Genomic DNA, 17785 nt, shown 5'->3' with positions numbered 1-17785 from the left:
AGCTTCTTATTTCTCCATCTAATTTGATAGAAAGTTTTGCTGGGTAGGAAATTTTTGGCTGGAAGTTGTTTTCTTTCAGAATTGGGAATATGTTACTCCAAGCTCTTCTGGCTCTCATGACTTGGTTTGGGAAGTCTGGAGTGATTCTAATTGGTTTGCCTCTGAATGTCACTTGGCCCTTTGTTTTTGTTGCCTTTAAGATTCTCTGCTTGGCTTCCACATTGGTCATTTTGACAATTATGTGGCGTGGGGATCCTCTTCTCCGATCCTATCTAAAGGGAGTTCTATAAGTTTCCTGGACCTGTGTATCAACCTCTTGCTCTATGTTTGGAAATTTTTCTGCTATTACTTCCTTGAAGAGATTGTTGATCCCTTTGGTTTCACTTTCTTTTCCCTCCTCTATTCCAATTATTCTTAGGTTAGCTCTCTTAAAATGGGCCCATATTTCTTCAATATCAGATTCCTGCTGTCGGATATTTTTTTCTAAATTAGAAACTATGCGTTCATTTTTGGAATGATCATCTTCTAAGAGCGAGAGTCTGTTCTCCATGTGTTCTAATCGGTTGTTTGTGCTTTGAATTGAGGCCTTTACTTCATTAATTGCATCCTTTATCTCTTTTTGGCTCTCTCTGAGTTCTTTTCGAAGCACCTCTATTATTTCTACAGTTATTTTCCTGATTTGCTCTTCTAGAAATCTCTGATTTTCTCTTTTATTGAGTTCTGATGTTGTGGGGTTGTGGGCATTCATTGCTCCAGTATTATTCCTCTTTCCCATGATTTCGGATGTTTGTGCCTTCTCTGGGTTCTTCCCTTGGGTCACTATGACTTCACTTAAGGTGTTCTGGATCTCGAGTTAGTAGTATATCAGACCCCACTACTCCTTTACTGGGTTGTATCACAGAGTCTCCGACCCAGAGAGTCGATAGAGGCTGCTTTAGACTGTGGGGGGTGCCACGTTGCACGTTCTCCTATGGTGTGATATCTCTGCCACCGCCCCTCCTCCACTGGGTCAAGTCCCAGGGAGTACAGTACTGGGATTTCTCCTCTGTGGCCTGCAATTTGACTCACTGTTCTTGAGTACACAGATGTAGCTGTACTGGCTTCGCTGAATTCGCTGCTGCTGCCGCCGGTGGCAATATGGCGCCGCTGCTACACCCTCAGCCGTGGGGCTGGTGTTTTTCTTCTTGGTTTTGATTTCCACTCTGAATCCCTGCAGCGTGTGCTGAGCTCAGCCACTGGGAGCTTTAGATGCTCTCTGCACCGAGAAATCCCGCCTGGCTGTTCCGCAGCGGCTCACCTCGGCTTGCTGTAGCCGTCCGGTGAACTCCCCGCTGCCGCCAGCAGTAAAGCGCTGCTGCCGCATCTGTGGCTCTGTTCTCAGTCCGCTTTCTCTCTGTAGCCTGGTGATTTTTTTGTTTCTCTGGTGATGGTGTTTTCTGGCTATGAAAGGCGCTGATTTTGTGGTAATGGAGATTGGTTGTTAGCAGGGCTCTTAAGCCCCGCTTTTCTCGGTCGCCATCTTCCCGGAAGTTCTCCCTTCATGTTGAATTGGCCAATATACTCTTTTCACAAATACTATCATTGAAACTCCCTAGGAAAAGATTATACCTTATTCACCTTTTTCTCTCCTTCACTTACCAAAATACCTGCTACATAGAGTGTACCCCACTGATATGCTAAACAAGTAAGTTTGTGAAATTATTTTTTTATATGTATAATTGCTTCAAAGAAAAAAAGTACGTCATATTTCTTGGTCTTTCATGGTATAAAAAGCTTCATTATTTTATAATATTTGTAAAAAATTTAAATAGCTATGTTTCTCTTTGCTCTTATAATTTTTATAATAGCATAGTGATTTTCAAGGGAAACATATTATCAGGATCATCTCAGAAATTCTTTCCAGATTGAAAATTTTCTCCCCTTACTTGCTCCCATATGCATCAGCTCCACACTACTAAGCAGTATTCTTTGGGTGATCCATCAATACTGATGAGTGCCATTCTCTTACCTCCCTTAGAACTAGAGAATTAAAACAAAGATTGAGACAGTCTTAAGACTCAGGTTCTAATGCTGTAAAATTCCCAAATAGAGACAGTAACTGTTCAAATGCAAAGTATCCTTTCCATGTAAGAGTGAAGCACTTTAGCTGGGCATGGTGGCACACACACATCTGTAATCCCAGTACTTGGAACGCTGAGAGAAGAATCACAGGTTTGAAGTCAGCCTCAACAAGTTAATGGGACCCTGTTTCAAAAGTTTAAAAAAAAAATTTTTTTAAGAAGCTGAGGGATATAGCTCAAAGGTAAAATGCCCCTGGGTTCAATCCCCAGCACACAAAAAAAGTGAAGTATTTTAACCTAAACCACTTTAATAATTCATTAATAAAGCATTAATAAAATAATAAAAGTATAATTTATGAATGCTGAAATAACATTCACTTTATATATCAAATTTATGGCAAAATGTATGTATGCAAAAATAGTAACTTTTACATTTACAAATTCATAAAAAGCTGCAAATAGTAGGAGAAACAAAGCAGACTACCCAAGAGCCTCTTTTTGTTACTGAGTCAATAATTTCTTTAAACATGCATAATTAAAGCAATCCATATCTTCATGTAGCATAAAAAGGAACCAACACCAAAGCAGGGAAAAACAAAGCTATTTTGAGCAACCCATAACCAAGCTGCTAAAACAAAAATATGCAGGACCCACAGTAACACTGGAGTCATTAAGAAGCTCCTGTCCTCTTGGTTCATTTTCAGCGTGCACCTTCTGGTAATGCTCCGACAAATCAATAGCAGTTATACATCTTTTCATACATAATGGGCAGATGAAACCCTGTGAAATAACAACTTTTAGAAGGGTATATATTAAAAGTCTTTTATAAAACAATATACAGACAACACAAACAGATGTAACAGAAAAAAAATTAGTAGAGCTCTTTTTAGAATATGTAAGAGGAATTTTCAAGTAGTGTCTGTACAAAAGATGAAAGATCTACCCAAAGGAGGATTTATTTCTACAATTAGTTCCCATTCTTACACTATATATTTTCTTTGGATCAATTTTTTTCTATTATGGTACCCAATTGCTTTAGTTAAAATATTCTTTTCCAGGCCTGGTGGCGCTGGCTTGTAATCCCCATGCTTCGGAGGCTGAGACAGGAAAATCACACAGGTTTGAAGTCAGCCTCAGCTACTTAGTGAGGTTCTCAGCAACTTAGTGAGACCCTGTTTCCAAATTTTTTTTTTTTTTTTTATGGTGGTACTGGGGTTCCTGGAAGCCCTTCTACCTCCGGGTTGTGTTGTTGTTGTTGTTGTTGTTGTTGTTGTTGTTGTTCTTGTTGTTCTTGTTCTTGTTGTTTTAATTTGGAAACAGGGTCTTTTAAGCCAGCACGGCTGGCGTCGAACCTGCGTGATGGATCCTCCTGTCTCCACCTCCCAAGCGCAGGGATTACAAGCGTGCGCTACCATGCCCGGCTCAAATAAAATATTTTTATAAAGGTCTGGGAGTATAGCCTGGAGGTATAAAGCCCCTGAGTTCCACCCCCAGTACCACAAAAAAATAAATTAAATTAAATAAAAGACCAAAAAAATAAAAGTAGGGCTGGAGGTGTAGCTAGGAGGTAGAATGCACCCTGGATCCCATCGTCAGCACAGACATACAAAAATATTTTATGACATTTTTTCATTATTTTTGTTTATGATACTTCATATTTACTTATCTGAGACTTTTAAAAATTTTTATTGGTACATTGTAGTCATTATAGAGTACAAAGACAGTACAGGTATACATGCACACATTACTTATTTAGCCCTTCCCTAATTCCCACCCCTCTCCCTCCTTCTCCTGTTTGACTTTGATATATGTGTGAATATACATCATATTTCCCTCTTCCCCTCTCCAATCCCCCTCAGTTAAGTCACCTTATTTGCTCCTTTGTGGTTTCTCCTTCTTCATCTAGAGTTCCTCCTATGACCCTTTTTCTCCCTGGCTCCCGCATATTAGAAAGAGCATCCAATTTTTTACTTTTTGTGACTGACTAATCTCACTTAGCATAATGTTCTCCAGTTCCATCCATTTCCCTATAAATAACATAATTTTGTTCTCCTTTATGGCTATTATTTGACAAGTTAGCTTTTATTTTAGATCAAGAAATCACTGGAGGTAGGACAAATACCTCTTTGTGATATAATGTTCTCGACAAAGAAGTTCTCTTAATGAAAGCAATTTTAGGTCTTTACCATAATTCACTAGCCTTAGAACCCATTCTTATCCATATCCATAATTTCCAGTAGATGATCCTTCTAATTTTCTGAGACAAAAACAAACATTTTGAAATAATCTCACAAATTTGCTATACCTAGCAATATCTGTGTTTTAAAATATGGGCTGTTACGCTGACCTATAACTTGAGTTTTTATGAGATAAGAATAGTAGAAGGATTCCTGGCATGGTGGGGCCCACCTATAACCCCAGCTACTCAAGAGGCTGAAGCAGAGGGATCCCAAGTTTAAGTCCAGCCTGGACAACTTAGCAAGGCCCTGTCTCAAAATAAAAGGAGGGGGGAACTGGGAAAGTAGCTCAGTGGTAGGGTACCTCTGGGTTCAATCCCAAGTACCCCCTAAAAAAAGAAAAAAAGGATGAGAAAACAATGAAATTGAGAGTATCAGGGAGAAAAATAAAATACAATACAATGGTAAGGACAAAGACAAAGGTTATAAAGATTATAATATCATGAAATTTGCTGTCAAATTATAGATGTGGCTGTGAGTCTCAACCAAAGCTGATTATATGACCTTCAGAAAATCACTTTACTAAGTGTCAGTTTCCACATCTCTATAATCGAGTTAATATAAGCACCCACTCTTCTAGAATTATTGCGTATATAAAATGCTTTAAACAATGCCTGAGACTTGGTAAGTCTCAGTAAATATTACCTGTCAGTAGCTAGATACGAGACTAAAGGAAATAAAGCCTGGAAAAGATTGCAAAAGTAGAAAAAAAGTAGTATAAACACCTAGATTATGCAGAAAGGCCAAAAAAATTAAGTAGTAAGAATACAAGAAAGTTTTTGAGAGAATAATAGTTTGGGTAAAGAATGGAAGATATGATTTTGTTTCAGGTGGCACTATTCTGCTTGATGATAAAGTGAAAGTTATTGCCATGAAACTGAATAGTTACTAAAGAGGTAAAGAAGATAATTCAGCATGCCAACATTAAGGAACTGAGTGGATGGGATGTTCCTTGAGTCACTAAAGTCACTTAGGATAATAAGAGGGAAGGAGAAGAAGGAAACTACCAACAAGGCAAAACAGGGCAGCAATTAAGAGCTAGGCTTGGGCTTGAATCCCAATTCTCCACTCCCAGTAGCTGTGTGAACTTCAGCTTCCTCAGCTCTTCAGTGATGTAACAGTATCACCTCATTCACATAGCTCTCATAACAATTTACTGAGATAATACATTTAAAGCACTTATTACAATACCTACACAGAAAACATTCAATAAATGATAGCTATCATTATCAGCATTATTCTTTTTGCTAAGAGCCTTTAAAAGAGATAATGTAGGGGATGAAAAAATAAACATAAATCCTCTCTATTTTTTTTTTTTTTTTTTTTTTTTTTTTTTTTTTTGGTGGTACTGGGGTTCCTGGAAGCCCTTCTACCTCCGGGCTACAGTCCCAGACCTATTTTTATATTTTTGAAACAGGGTCTCTTACGCCAGTGCAGCTGGCTTCAAACCTGCGCGATCCTCCTGTCTCCGCCTCCCAAGCACGGGGATTACAAGCATGTGCCACCACGCCCAGCAAATCCTCTCTATTTTAAATGAGTTATCTTTCAATCATAGTTGCAAGTGCTAGAACTACATTATATTTCTTCAAAAGATGTCTTTTGTTTGTTTTCTTTTTGCCACCACAGCTTATGGTGCCTTCCTCTTTCATGTTGTTTGTTCACTATAAACTTCCACACTCTATTATTTAATCTTCATTCAGAAAGTGTTTACTGTATGAGTATTCTATTCCAGATGCTATCTGGGTGCTGAGGCCACAAAGGTAAATAAGACAAACGTCCCACCCTCAAGAAGCTTAGAGGATTCCTCAATAAGTGGCCTGTCCAAGATACTATCAAATTGTACACAGATCACTGCAATAGTCTTTCCACTCCTACTGTTACCCTATTAGCAATTTATTTTCAATATAACAGCAAGAGTGTACCCTATAAAAAACATACATCAAATCTTTTCATTTCCCCATCTGAAACTCTCCAATGCCTTACTATCTCACTAGAGTTAAAAACTAAGGTCTGTGTAATAGTCTATGAGGCCCTTAAGAGGTAGTCCTGATTACCTGGCCGGCCTCCTCCGGCTCACTGAGCTAGAACTATATTGACCTCCTGGCTGCTTTTTTACATGCCAGACATGCTCCAACCTCAGAGACTCTATCTGTTTCATGTGCCTGGAACACTGCTTACCCGAGAAATCCATTTGACTCATTTCTTCATCTCCTTCATTTCTTTTTGAGCTATTTCCTTCTCAGGGAAGTCTTTACTGATGACTACATAAAACTGCAGCCACCAAAACACTTATGTTTCTTTATGTTTTAATTTTCTCAGTAACACCAATTGTTTATCCTGTTTTGTTTTTTGCCTGTTCATATCCTCTTAAATATAAGGTCCACCAGGATAAACATTTTTTACTTATTTTATTCACTGCTATATTTTTCACATCAAGAATAGTATCTGGCAATCAGTAAATAAGTAAATCTCACAATAATAATGCTTACCAAAAGGATAGAAAATACGATTTCACACCAGCACCTGGAAAAAGTAGTATTAGTAAAAAGGCCTAAAGGACAAGGATATCAGGTACTAATGAGCAAAGTGAGAGAATAGTGCCATGGTATGGGCATTTTGCCCCCCCACCTCCCTCTGTCTTTCCCCTTCTGCAAATTCTTATGCTGAAATCTAAATTCCCAAGGTGAGGACATGAAGAGGTGAGAGTTTGGGGGAGTTGATTCCATCATGAGAGCAAAGTCATCAAGAATGAGATTACTGCCCTTATAAAACAGGCCCAAGTGAGCTCTTTTACCCATTCTACCATGTGATAATAGTGGGAGAAACCACAGTCTATGAACCAGGAAATAGGCCTTACTCAGAGCTAAAAACTGCTGGTGCCTTGACCTCGAGCTTCCTAACATCCAGAACTGCAAGAAAAAATATTGTGTTTATAACAGTCCAAATGAATACAAACAGGTAAGGCACAAAGATTAGCTAATGCAAAAGACCAGCCATAAGAAAAACTCTGACACACTATAAAAGCAGAGCGAGTTCAATATGCCTGGATCAAAGAGCATAAAGATGACTGTGAGAAGAAATAAAGTTAGAGTGGATGGGGATGTAGCTCAGGAGTAGAGCGAGGCCCAGGATTTAATCTCAAGCACTAGAAAAAGAAAATAAAAAATAAACCTATAGAGGTAAGCAGAAAGCAGATCACAAAAGTAATAATAATGATGACTAATTTGAAAACTTCTAGAGCAAGTTAAAAAGTTTGGACTTTATTCAAAGAATAACTGGAAGCCATTAGCCTGGTTTTAGTCAGGGAAAGGACATGTTGATTTCCTAGTCATATTTAAAAAGAATATATTCAACTGAAGGTAAAAGGAGACAGGTGGGTAACAATAGAGAAAAGGAAGACAGTCACAATAATCTATGTGAGAGTTCACTGTCACTGGTAATCTGAGTGAAGGCAGTAAAAACTGAACTGAATGACCAAATTATTGCTGAAGCACTAAAGATATAAAAGGTTCTCTGAAGAGGTGATGATTGAATAAAAATTAAAAGAACGTTTAAAGAAAAAAATCCAGCCACTTATACAGCCAAGAGAGAATGTTCCAGGTAGAAAACAAGTGAATAAACTCATTAACTAGAGCCTTTGTGTTTAAGGAAAAAGAAGGCTACAGTGGCAAATGTCAACTGAGCAAGGGGGAGACTGATAGAAACTAAGATGGGAAAGGGAGATAAAGGACAGGTATGCAGGTCCTTACAGACCACAATCCTGAGCTCTATTTAAAATAGGAAGTCAGCCGGGCATGGTGGCGCACCCTTGTAATCCCTGCGCTTGGGAGGCTGAGACAGGAGGATTGCACAGGTTCGAAGCCAGCCTCAGCTACTTAGTGAGGCTCTCAGCAACTTAGTGAGACCCTGTTTCCAAATAAAAATATAAAATAGATCTGGGAGTATAGCCCAGAGGTAGAAGGCCTCTGGGTTCCACCCCCAGTACCACCAAAAAAAATAAAATAAAATAAAATAAAATAGGAAGTCAGTGAAGACTTTAAGGAGTGACCAGATCTCATTATAATCCTTTGGGCTGTTCTCTAGAAAATTAAGTATAAAGTTACAAGGTTAAAACAATCCTATGGCAGTTAAGATGAGAGCCTATATTGGCAGAAGAAACTAAAGAAGCCCATATTAAAGATATACTTGAGGATATAAAATGAAAAAGAGTTATTCAACATTAAATATGGTGGGCGAGGGCAAAGAAGAATCCAATTTGTTCCTAAATCCTTAGCTTCAGCATCTAAGATTTTCTAAGATTGTTATAGCTTAAGTTTAAAAGAGTTAAATGTTAGCCAGGCGTGGTGGCGCATGCTTGTAATCCCAGCATTTGGAAGGCTGAGGCCAGAAAGATCAGGTTCACGGACAGCCTCTGCTCCAAGTGAGGTCCTCCACAACTTAGTGAGACCCTGTTTCAAATTAAAGAACAAAAAATATGGCAGGGGATATACCTCAGAGGCCAAATGCCCCTGGGTTCCATCCTCAGACCCGCAAAAAAAGAAAAAAAAGTTAAATATTGAGTGAAACAAAGAACAAAAATTCATTTTTAACATATTAAATTTAGGACAAATAATTTTTGCAGTGCTTCTGATAGGATCCAGGGCCTTACATATGAGGGCCTTAAAAACATAATTTTAAAATATACATTAAGAATCTGGGGACTTCCGGGAAGATGGCGACCGAGAAAAGCGGGGCTTAAGAGTCCCGCTAACAACCAATCTCCATTACCACAAAAAGAGCGCCTTTCATAGCCAGAAAACACCATCACCAGAAAAACAAAAAAACCACCAGGCTCCAGAGAGAAAGCGGACTGAGAACAGAGCTCAGGGCCACAGAGGAGACACACGCGCCTAAGGACGCGGCAGCAGCGCCATACTGCCGGCGGCAGCGGCGAACTCAGCGGACGGCTACAGCAAGCCGAGGTGAGCCGATGCGGAACAGCCAGGCGGGATCTTTCGGCGCAGACAGCATTTAAAGCTCCCAGTGGATGAGCTCAGCACACGCTGCAGGGATTCAGAGTGGAAATCAAAACCAGAGAAGAAAAAATACGCCAGCATCATGGCCGAGGGCGTGGCAGAGGCGCCATATTGCCACCGGCAGCGGCAGCAGCAATGAATTCACCGAGTCCAGTACAGCTACATCTACGTACTCAAGAACAGTGAGTCAAATTGCGGGCCACAGAGGAGAAATCCCAGTATTGTGCCTCCTGGGACTTGACAAAGTGAGGGAGTGGTGGTGGCAGAGATATCACACCATAGGAGAGCGTGCAACCTGGCACCCCCCATAGTTTAAAGCAGCCTCTATCGACTCCCTGGGTCGGAGACTCTGTGATACAACCCAGTAAAGGAGAAGTAGGGTCTGAGATAATACAGACTCGAGATCCAGAGCACCTTAAGTGAAGCCATAGTGACCCAAGGGAAGAACCCAGAGAAGGCACAAACCTCCGAAATCATAGGAAAGAGGAATAACACTGAAGTAATGAATGTGCACAACCCCACAACATCAGAACCCGATAAAACAGAAAATCAGAGATTTCTAAGAAGATCAAATCAGGAAAATAACTGTAGAAATAATAGAGGTGCTTCGAAAAGAACTCAGAGAGAGCCAAAAAGAGATAAAGGATGCAATTAATGAAGTAAAGGCCTCAATTCAAAGCACAAACAACCGATTAGAACACATGGAGAACAGAATCTCGCTCTTAGAAGATGAGCAATCCACAAATGAATGCATAGTTTCTAATCTAGAAAAAGATATCCAACAGCAGGAATCTGACATTGAAGAAATATGGGCCCATCTTAAGAGAGCTAACCTAAGAATAATTGGAATAGAGGAGGGAAAAGAAAGTGATACCAAAGGGATCAACAATCTCTTCAAGGAAGTAATAGCAGAAAATTTTCCAAATATAGAGCAAGAGGTTGATACACAGGTCCAGGAAACTTATAGAACTCCCTTTAGACAGGATCCGAGAAGAGGATCCCCACGCCATATAATTGTCAAAATGACCAATGTGGAAGCCAAGCAGAGAATCTTAAAGGCAACAAAAACAAAGGGCCAAGTGACATTCAGAGGCAAACCAATGAGAATCACTCCAGACTTCCCAAACCAAGTCATGAGAGCCAGAAGGGCTTGGAGTAACATATTCCAAACTCTGAAAGAAAACAACTTCCAGCCAAAAATTTCCTATCCAGCAAAACTTTCTATCAAATTAGATGGAGAAATAAGAAGCTTCCATGACAAACAGAAACTGAAGGAATTTATGTCTTCAAAACCAGCGCTAGAGAAAATACTCAAAGAGATTAACTACAAAGAAGAAATAGGTAACACTCACCAGAACCAGAGAAACAAGAGTTTCCATCCAACAGACAACTAAGATTGGTTATCTGTGGAGATTCATTATTTATGTTAGTCTTTTACCTATCTCTAAATTGTATTGTTTGCCTTTATTGTTGTTAATTTTTAGGATTTCTAGTTGGAATATTAATATACCTTCAGATATAGCATTTGGAAATATTTTATCCAATTCTATTAGTAACTTTTAACTCTGTTTACATTGTCTTTGGATATACAATATTTTCTTTTATTTTTTAGGGAGTTTGTATATTCTTCTGTTGCCTGTGCCATTGAAATCATATCCAAGAAATCACTGCCAATTTCAATGTTGTGAGGTTTTATGACCCAGATTTTCTCCTAAAAGTTTATAATCTTAAGATTTATATTTAGGTCTTTTATCTAGTTTGAGTTAATACTTGTATGTGGGATTAGGTAAGGGTCCAATTTTATTCTTTTCCATGTAATTATTATTTTTCAACAATATTTAGTTAAAAGATTATTATTTCTACCACCAAATCTTCGTGGAAACCTTGTCAAAAATAACTTGACAATATAGGGAAGTAGTTAGCTTTAGGCTTGTATTTAACTCCAATGGTCTATATATCTGCCTTTAGAACAGTACTACACTGTTTCAATTATTGTAGCTTTATATGGTTTGAAATCAGAAAATATACATCTTCTAGCTTTGTTTTTGCTTCGAGATTGTTTTGGGTATCTAGAGTCCATATTCCATATCAGGATAGATTTTTTTCTGAAAAATAAATATATGATAGTTTCACCTAAAAAAAAGAAAAAAATATGCTCTGGTAAGAAAGAAAGCAAAAAGAAATATTGAAATGTTATCTTTAAGACATCAAAAGCTTGGTATCAGACAAATGAAACTGTTATGTGAGATTATCATTTTTAATTTTGGATAAATTGCTATAATACTAGATGTCAACCACTAAGCCAAGCATGGGAGGGAGGGATGGGGAGAGAATGGTGTGGGGATCGGGTGGGGGCTGACTGGGCGATGTGTACATGTATGTCTACAAAAGTTTGTATCCCACTATGATGTATGATTACAGTGCACCAATAAAATAAAATTTAAAAAAAAAAAAAAGAATCTGGGAAAAGATCAGCTAACTAAATCTAAAGTAAGTAGATAAAAGAAATTAATGAGCAAAAATCAATAAAAGAGAACAACAAAGAATAGAGAAAATTAGCAAAGAAAAAAGTAATTCTCTGAAAGACTAATAAATGAATAAACTCCAAGTAAAACAGAAAAGAAAGGGTCGGGGGCAGGAAGGCAGACAAGCAGGCAAGCAGGCAGGCCTGCCAGTATTATGCAATAATAAACATTTATGCAAATAAACTCAATTCCTTAGATTTACATAATGACAAATTCCTTAAAAACACAATGTGTTAAAACTGACTCAAAAAGAAATAGGAACTCTAAATATCATAATATCTACTAGTGAAATTCTGTCTATAATAAAACATTTTCCACCAAATTATTTCAAAAATGAAGTAGTTTCACTGGCGAATTACATCTGACATTTAAGGTATGATTAATACCTATCTTACATCCTCTTTCAGAAAATAGAGGAAGGAGTGCTTCCTTGTTTATAAGGACAGTATAATCCCAATTCAATAAACTGACAAAAATATTTCAGAATATGAAAATTACAGATCAACATCCCTCAACAAATTCAAGAACAAATGAATACTCAAAAAAATCAGCAAATGAAATTTAGCAATATATTAAAATAGTAACATATTACGGCAAAGTAGAGCTTATCCAGGGAATAAAAGGGTACATCAATATAAAAAAAAATCTAACCTCAGCTACTTGGGAGGCTGAAACAGGAAGATTGCAAGTTCAAGGTCACCTGACAACTTAGCAAGGCTCTGTCTCAAAAAATAAGAAAAAAAAAGGGGGGGCTCAGGATATAACTCAGTGGTATAACACTACTGGTTTCAATCCCAAGTATAGCCAAAAAAAAAAGTATAATTCACTACCTTTAAGAAAACAAAAATGAAAAATCATCCTTTCAACAGTCCTAGGAAATGTACCAGTATTGGGAAATAGCTTCAAAATGTATTTGAAAATACATTAATACATTTGGTATTAATGTGCAGGTATTGGAAAATGACTTTGGTATTAATGTACTGGAAACTAAATTTGAAAAATGAACTTGGTAGTAATGTATCAAAAATTGGTTTCAAAATGTAAAAAAAAAAAAAAAAACAGTCAGGGCCTGGTTACTGCCAGGCACCCAGGCAGCTGTTATAATGCAGAGCCCCCTCACTAAAGGTAGTTGGCAAGTAGATAGAAGAGTTGGGACCATGGGCCTTCATATTCTAAAAACAGGTTTACATAATAAATGACATCTAGCAGAAAAGCTAAGAATTTTCCAACAGTGCACTGGGGGGAGGGGGCAGAGTGTGGGAGGAGGGTACAGATCTCTGTCAAAGGGGAGCAAATACCACTTAATCCCTGACTTTGTTAATCATTCTAGTCCTAACAAAGAAACCTAGGTTTATAACTACAATAAGGCAAGAAGTTTTTGGGGGCCTAGCTAGAAATCCCCATAATCATAATCCCCATAATCATAAAAAGGGCCTGCACGAGTTAGTAGGCAGATTTACACTTGGGTCAGAAGATTAATTGGTAGAGCAAGATAAAGGACCATGTATCTATAAAACTGTCCTGTATCCAACAGCTTCAGTGACTTATTTTCAAGTCACTCACCTACACCCACCCCCTTTGGGGTATAGGGCTTTAATATTTGTTTCTATCTTTCCATCTTTGTAATAATAAAATCACTTAAGCTTACAGAGTTCTGGCTAGTGTTTTCTACACATAGCTAAGAACAAGAACAAGAGCCCGCGGCTACATCTCACTGTTACAGTTTCGGAGCCCAACAGGTCCCTGTAACAGTTCCCACCATAACAGAAAAAGCATTTGGCAGTATTCATAACACATTCAAAGTATGAAAGGGCAAGGAAAGAAAGGGGGAAGAAAGAGAAAAGGCAAGGGAATCAAAAGGGGGAGAAGGAGCCGGGCATGGTGGCACATGCTTGTAATCCCAGCATTTGGGAGGCTGAGACCTGAGGATCGCGGTTCGCGGACAGCCTCAGCTAGTTGGTGAGGCCCTCTGCAACTCAGTGAGATCCTGTTTCAAAATAAAGAATAAAAAATTGGGCAGGGGCTGTAGCTCGGAGGTCAAATGCCTCTGGGTTCCATCCCCAGACCCGAAAAAAAAGTGGGGGAGGGGGAGAAGGAGAGAGAAAGATGTTCTCACAAAACCAGGAATAGAACATATGCTTGAGCTGATTGAGAAAAACCTATGGCTACTATCATTTTCAAAGGAAAAAGCCTTAAATGCAATTCCCCTAAATTCAGGAACAAAGCAATACATCTGCTCTCCACAACAGTACCTAATATTAAGGTCCAATATTGTGTGCTGCCTTGACATCTGGTGAGATGGGAAGAAAGGCCTCAAATGGCCTAACCACAATTTTTCCTCCCCACTGGGCTTTAACAGATAAGATTCCCTAGTCAAACAATTGTCCTCATCACAGGGACCAGACACAATGCCTACTTATCCCTACATATTGGGTTTTAATTCCCTGCCAGGCCAGAGAATTATTCAAACAATCCAATCCATATCGGATTGTTTTTAGGAACCAGGTTACTATACCCTCTGCTTGCTACAATGCAATGCACAGCCCCAGGCTGTTCATTTTGTTCCCAAGTATAATCCTCATGTAGCACTACCTGGCATGCAGTGCCTTCCTCCCAAAGTGTGAAGATATGTGACTAACAAGTTGTTGTTGATCTCCTCTAAGCTATGTCAGGTGTTATATGTGAAGACATCCTTATAACCTTTGGATGGGAATCTCTCCCTTACCACACAGTGAATAGGAGGCAGTAAAAACACTAACAAAGAAGGTATGCCTTTGATATAGGGCATAAGATAAAGAACTCTGACAATCCACTTACAAAATAGATAAGCAATTTTTAAATGGCACATTGCCTATTTCAGACAAAATGAAACAGATATACTTTTCTATATTACTTCTGCTAAGTATATCTAAAACCCCTGGACACTATATATATAAAAAAATAAGATTATGAAAAGTGAAAAGAAGAAAGCAAACTAATCAGGAATCTCAGGACCAAAAGAGTAACACAGGAATGAGTTCTCTGGGCTACTTTTTTGCCTCATATATCTCAGAATGAATGTTGAAAAAGCCAGCAATCTGGAAACACCAATAGGTTTTAGCAAAACAAAAAGAAATCCCCCAAAAAAACCAATTCTCTCTAACAAAATCATCGGGAAAGAAGAGTCCAGAAAGTAACATTTGGAAATCTGTTTCTGGTGGTATCAGCAAAAATGGCTTTAAAAGAACATAAAGGTAGGAAGTCAGAAAAGGGAAATCACAAATGCATATACTTGACAACTGAGAAGTCAAGTAAGATAAGGACAAAGAAATGGATATAGGATTTAACAGAATGGAGGACATTAGTGAGCAGGTTCAGTGGAAACTCCTACTGAAAATGGAAGCCAGATTGGAAAGGGATAAAAAGTATAAACAAAGACATTTGTTTCTGGCACTGTAGTCTACTAAACAGTCTGAAAACTTCCTGATGATAACTAAATGACAAATTATCACTTATTATACTGTGATATACACTACGTATTACAATTAGTATATGTCAAATAAATAAGCTCCAAAGGCTTCACTCTGAATTTTGGTAAAGTCCTAGAAGCCATTATATCTCACATTTCATTTAAATGGCTGCTAAAGGCACAATGTTAAAACTTCCTGCCTGCCCAAAGTAAAAACACAATTTCAGTATAAAAGAAAAGGCCAAAAAAAAAAAAGAACTGAGATTGAGAGAAACCGAGATAAAGAGAACTGACTGAGATCTCAGCAAGTCTGTACCTTAATATTAGATAAGAGAAAAACAATGTCCCCTGAAACTCCGTAACCATCAACAACCCTCAAATGGGTAAAAGTAACCTATTATGTAATCTCAGGAATTTCAAGTACAGAATTTAAGATGGTCTCAGATTGGCAGCACCTCTAGAGCACTGGTAAAACAAATGTAAATCTTCTCAGGAAACATATTGACATAGGCCACAAAAAGCTACCACAAGAAAATTTCAAAGGGACAGAGATTTACAGTTTTAAAAAATCACATAATACAACAGAAAACAAAGCATTATGAGTGAGTGATAACCAGTACAAAGAACTAGCAATAGAGTCAAACCTACAAAGATTCAAATCCCATCATAACACTATAAGCACTATCAGACAGAAAACATTTTATAATGTTTAAATAAGTAAAAGGAAAGCCTGAAAATAAGAGCAATGAATAAACTAATGAAAATAAAAATTTGATATGAACAGAACTATAGATATGAAGAACAAGACTTTTTTGTGTGTGTGTGGTACTGGGGATGGAATCCAAGGGCATTCTACCTTCGAGCTACATTTTTTAGTCCTTTTATTTTTGAAACAAGGTCTCACTGACCCTAGCGAAGTGCCTCCCTAGGTAGCTGCGACTGTCTGCAAACCGCAATCCTCTAGTCCCTGCCCCGGAATGCTGGGATCACAAGCGTGTACCACCATGCCCAGCAAGAACAAGACTCTTAAAGCAAAAGGAAGCCTGGCATGATGGCATATAACTGTTATCCCAATTTTAGAAAGATGAAACAAAAGAATTTCAGGTTAGAGGGCAGGCGCAACAACTTATTGAGGCCCTCAGCAATTTACTGATTAAAAAACCCTGATTAAAAAAAGAAAAGTAACTGGTGGTATAGTTCACAAGTACAGTACCTCTTGGTTCCATCCCCAGAACCCCACCCACACACATACAAGCAAAAAGAATGTTAAATAACAGATATAGATTCTGATATGTTGTAAATCTATTCTCATTTGATTCTAATAATTTTTAATGTGTCCTCTGATTCTTCCTTGAGTACCTGGGATTATAGGCAGGCACCACCATCCTTAGCCTCTATGTAGAATTTATAATCTGTAAAGTCTTATTTTAAACATGAATATGAAAGCCAGGTGTGGGGGTGCACACCTATAATCTCAGAGATGACTAGATAGAAAGACATATCCAGAAATATGTGATATAGACTTATAAAACAAGAGGTAGGAGAAAGAGAAGGGGAGTGTGGATGGGAGGTCTACCTGGGCCCAGAAGGGGCAACTGGCAAAAACTGTGAGACTGAGTGCGTTGATCTCTTGGTGGTAGTATTATGGATGACTTTTATATTCTTCTCTTTCTGTATCTCCTTTTACTATAATGAATAAATATTACTTGTTTGTTAAAAACAAAAATAATAATGTACTACAATGGCTATTTTTTTTTTTTTGCAGTACTGGGGATGAAACCCTGAGACATCCATCCTCCAAGCTACACCCCCAGCCCTATTTTTTATTCTTTATTTTGAAGCAAGGTCTCACTGAGTTGCAGAGGGCCTCACTAAGTAGCTGAGGCTGTCTTTGAACCAGGATCCTCCTCTCTCTACCTCCCAAATGCTGGAATTACAAGCATGTACCACCATACCCAACTTATAATGGCTAATTTTTAATTGAGCTTTTTAGATGTATTTGTTTCTCAGTAGTTTCTTAATAAGCTATTAAAGACAAATATTCTTAAAAAGTCATGTGAAGACAGAAAATAACGTATGACTTTATAGATAACCTATCTTTTCATTAGTCTAGTAATTAATAATAGTACATACACTAATGTAAAGATATGAATTTTATTTTATTTTTTTTGGTGGTACTGGGGTTCCTGGAAGCCCTTCTACCTCCAGGCTACACTTCCAGACCTATTTTATATTTTTGGAAACAGGGTCTCTTAAACCAGCGCGGCTGGCTTCGAACCTGCGCGATCCTCCTGTCTCTGCCTCCCAAGCGCGGGGATTACAAACGTGCGCCACCACGCCCAGCTAAAGATATGAAATAACCAGTAATTCTTTATAAACAGATTAATATCTTCATTGACTTGAAGTAATATTAGCATAAAAAACAAACTTGTTTAGTATTAATACACTTTCTCAATCTCACATATAAAGGTATATATCTACAAGTATGATTCAAGTCACA

At 38.1% G+C, this 17785-nt stretch overlaps 1 protein-coding gene across 1 annotated transcript in view; it reads right to left on the bottom strand.

The window, feature by feature from the left end:
- EEA1 (early endosome antigen 1) overlaps positions 1-17785 on the bottom strand; it is a gene marked incomplete at both ends in the record, with an annotated part of 151706 nt that overhangs the window by 115029 nt on the left and 18892 nt on the right. The gene's annotated exons all lie outside the window — the stretch shown is intronic.

This window comes from Muscardinus avellanarius (genome assembly GCF_963383645.1).
Source record: "Muscardinus avellanarius genome assembly, chromosome: 11".
Lineage (NCBI taxonomy): Eukaryota > Metazoa > Chordata > Mammalia > Rodentia > Gliridae > Muscardinus > Muscardinus avellanarius.
The sequence above is the reverse complement of the archived record's forward strand: the minus strand, read 5'-3'. Positions and strand labels throughout refer to the sequence as shown.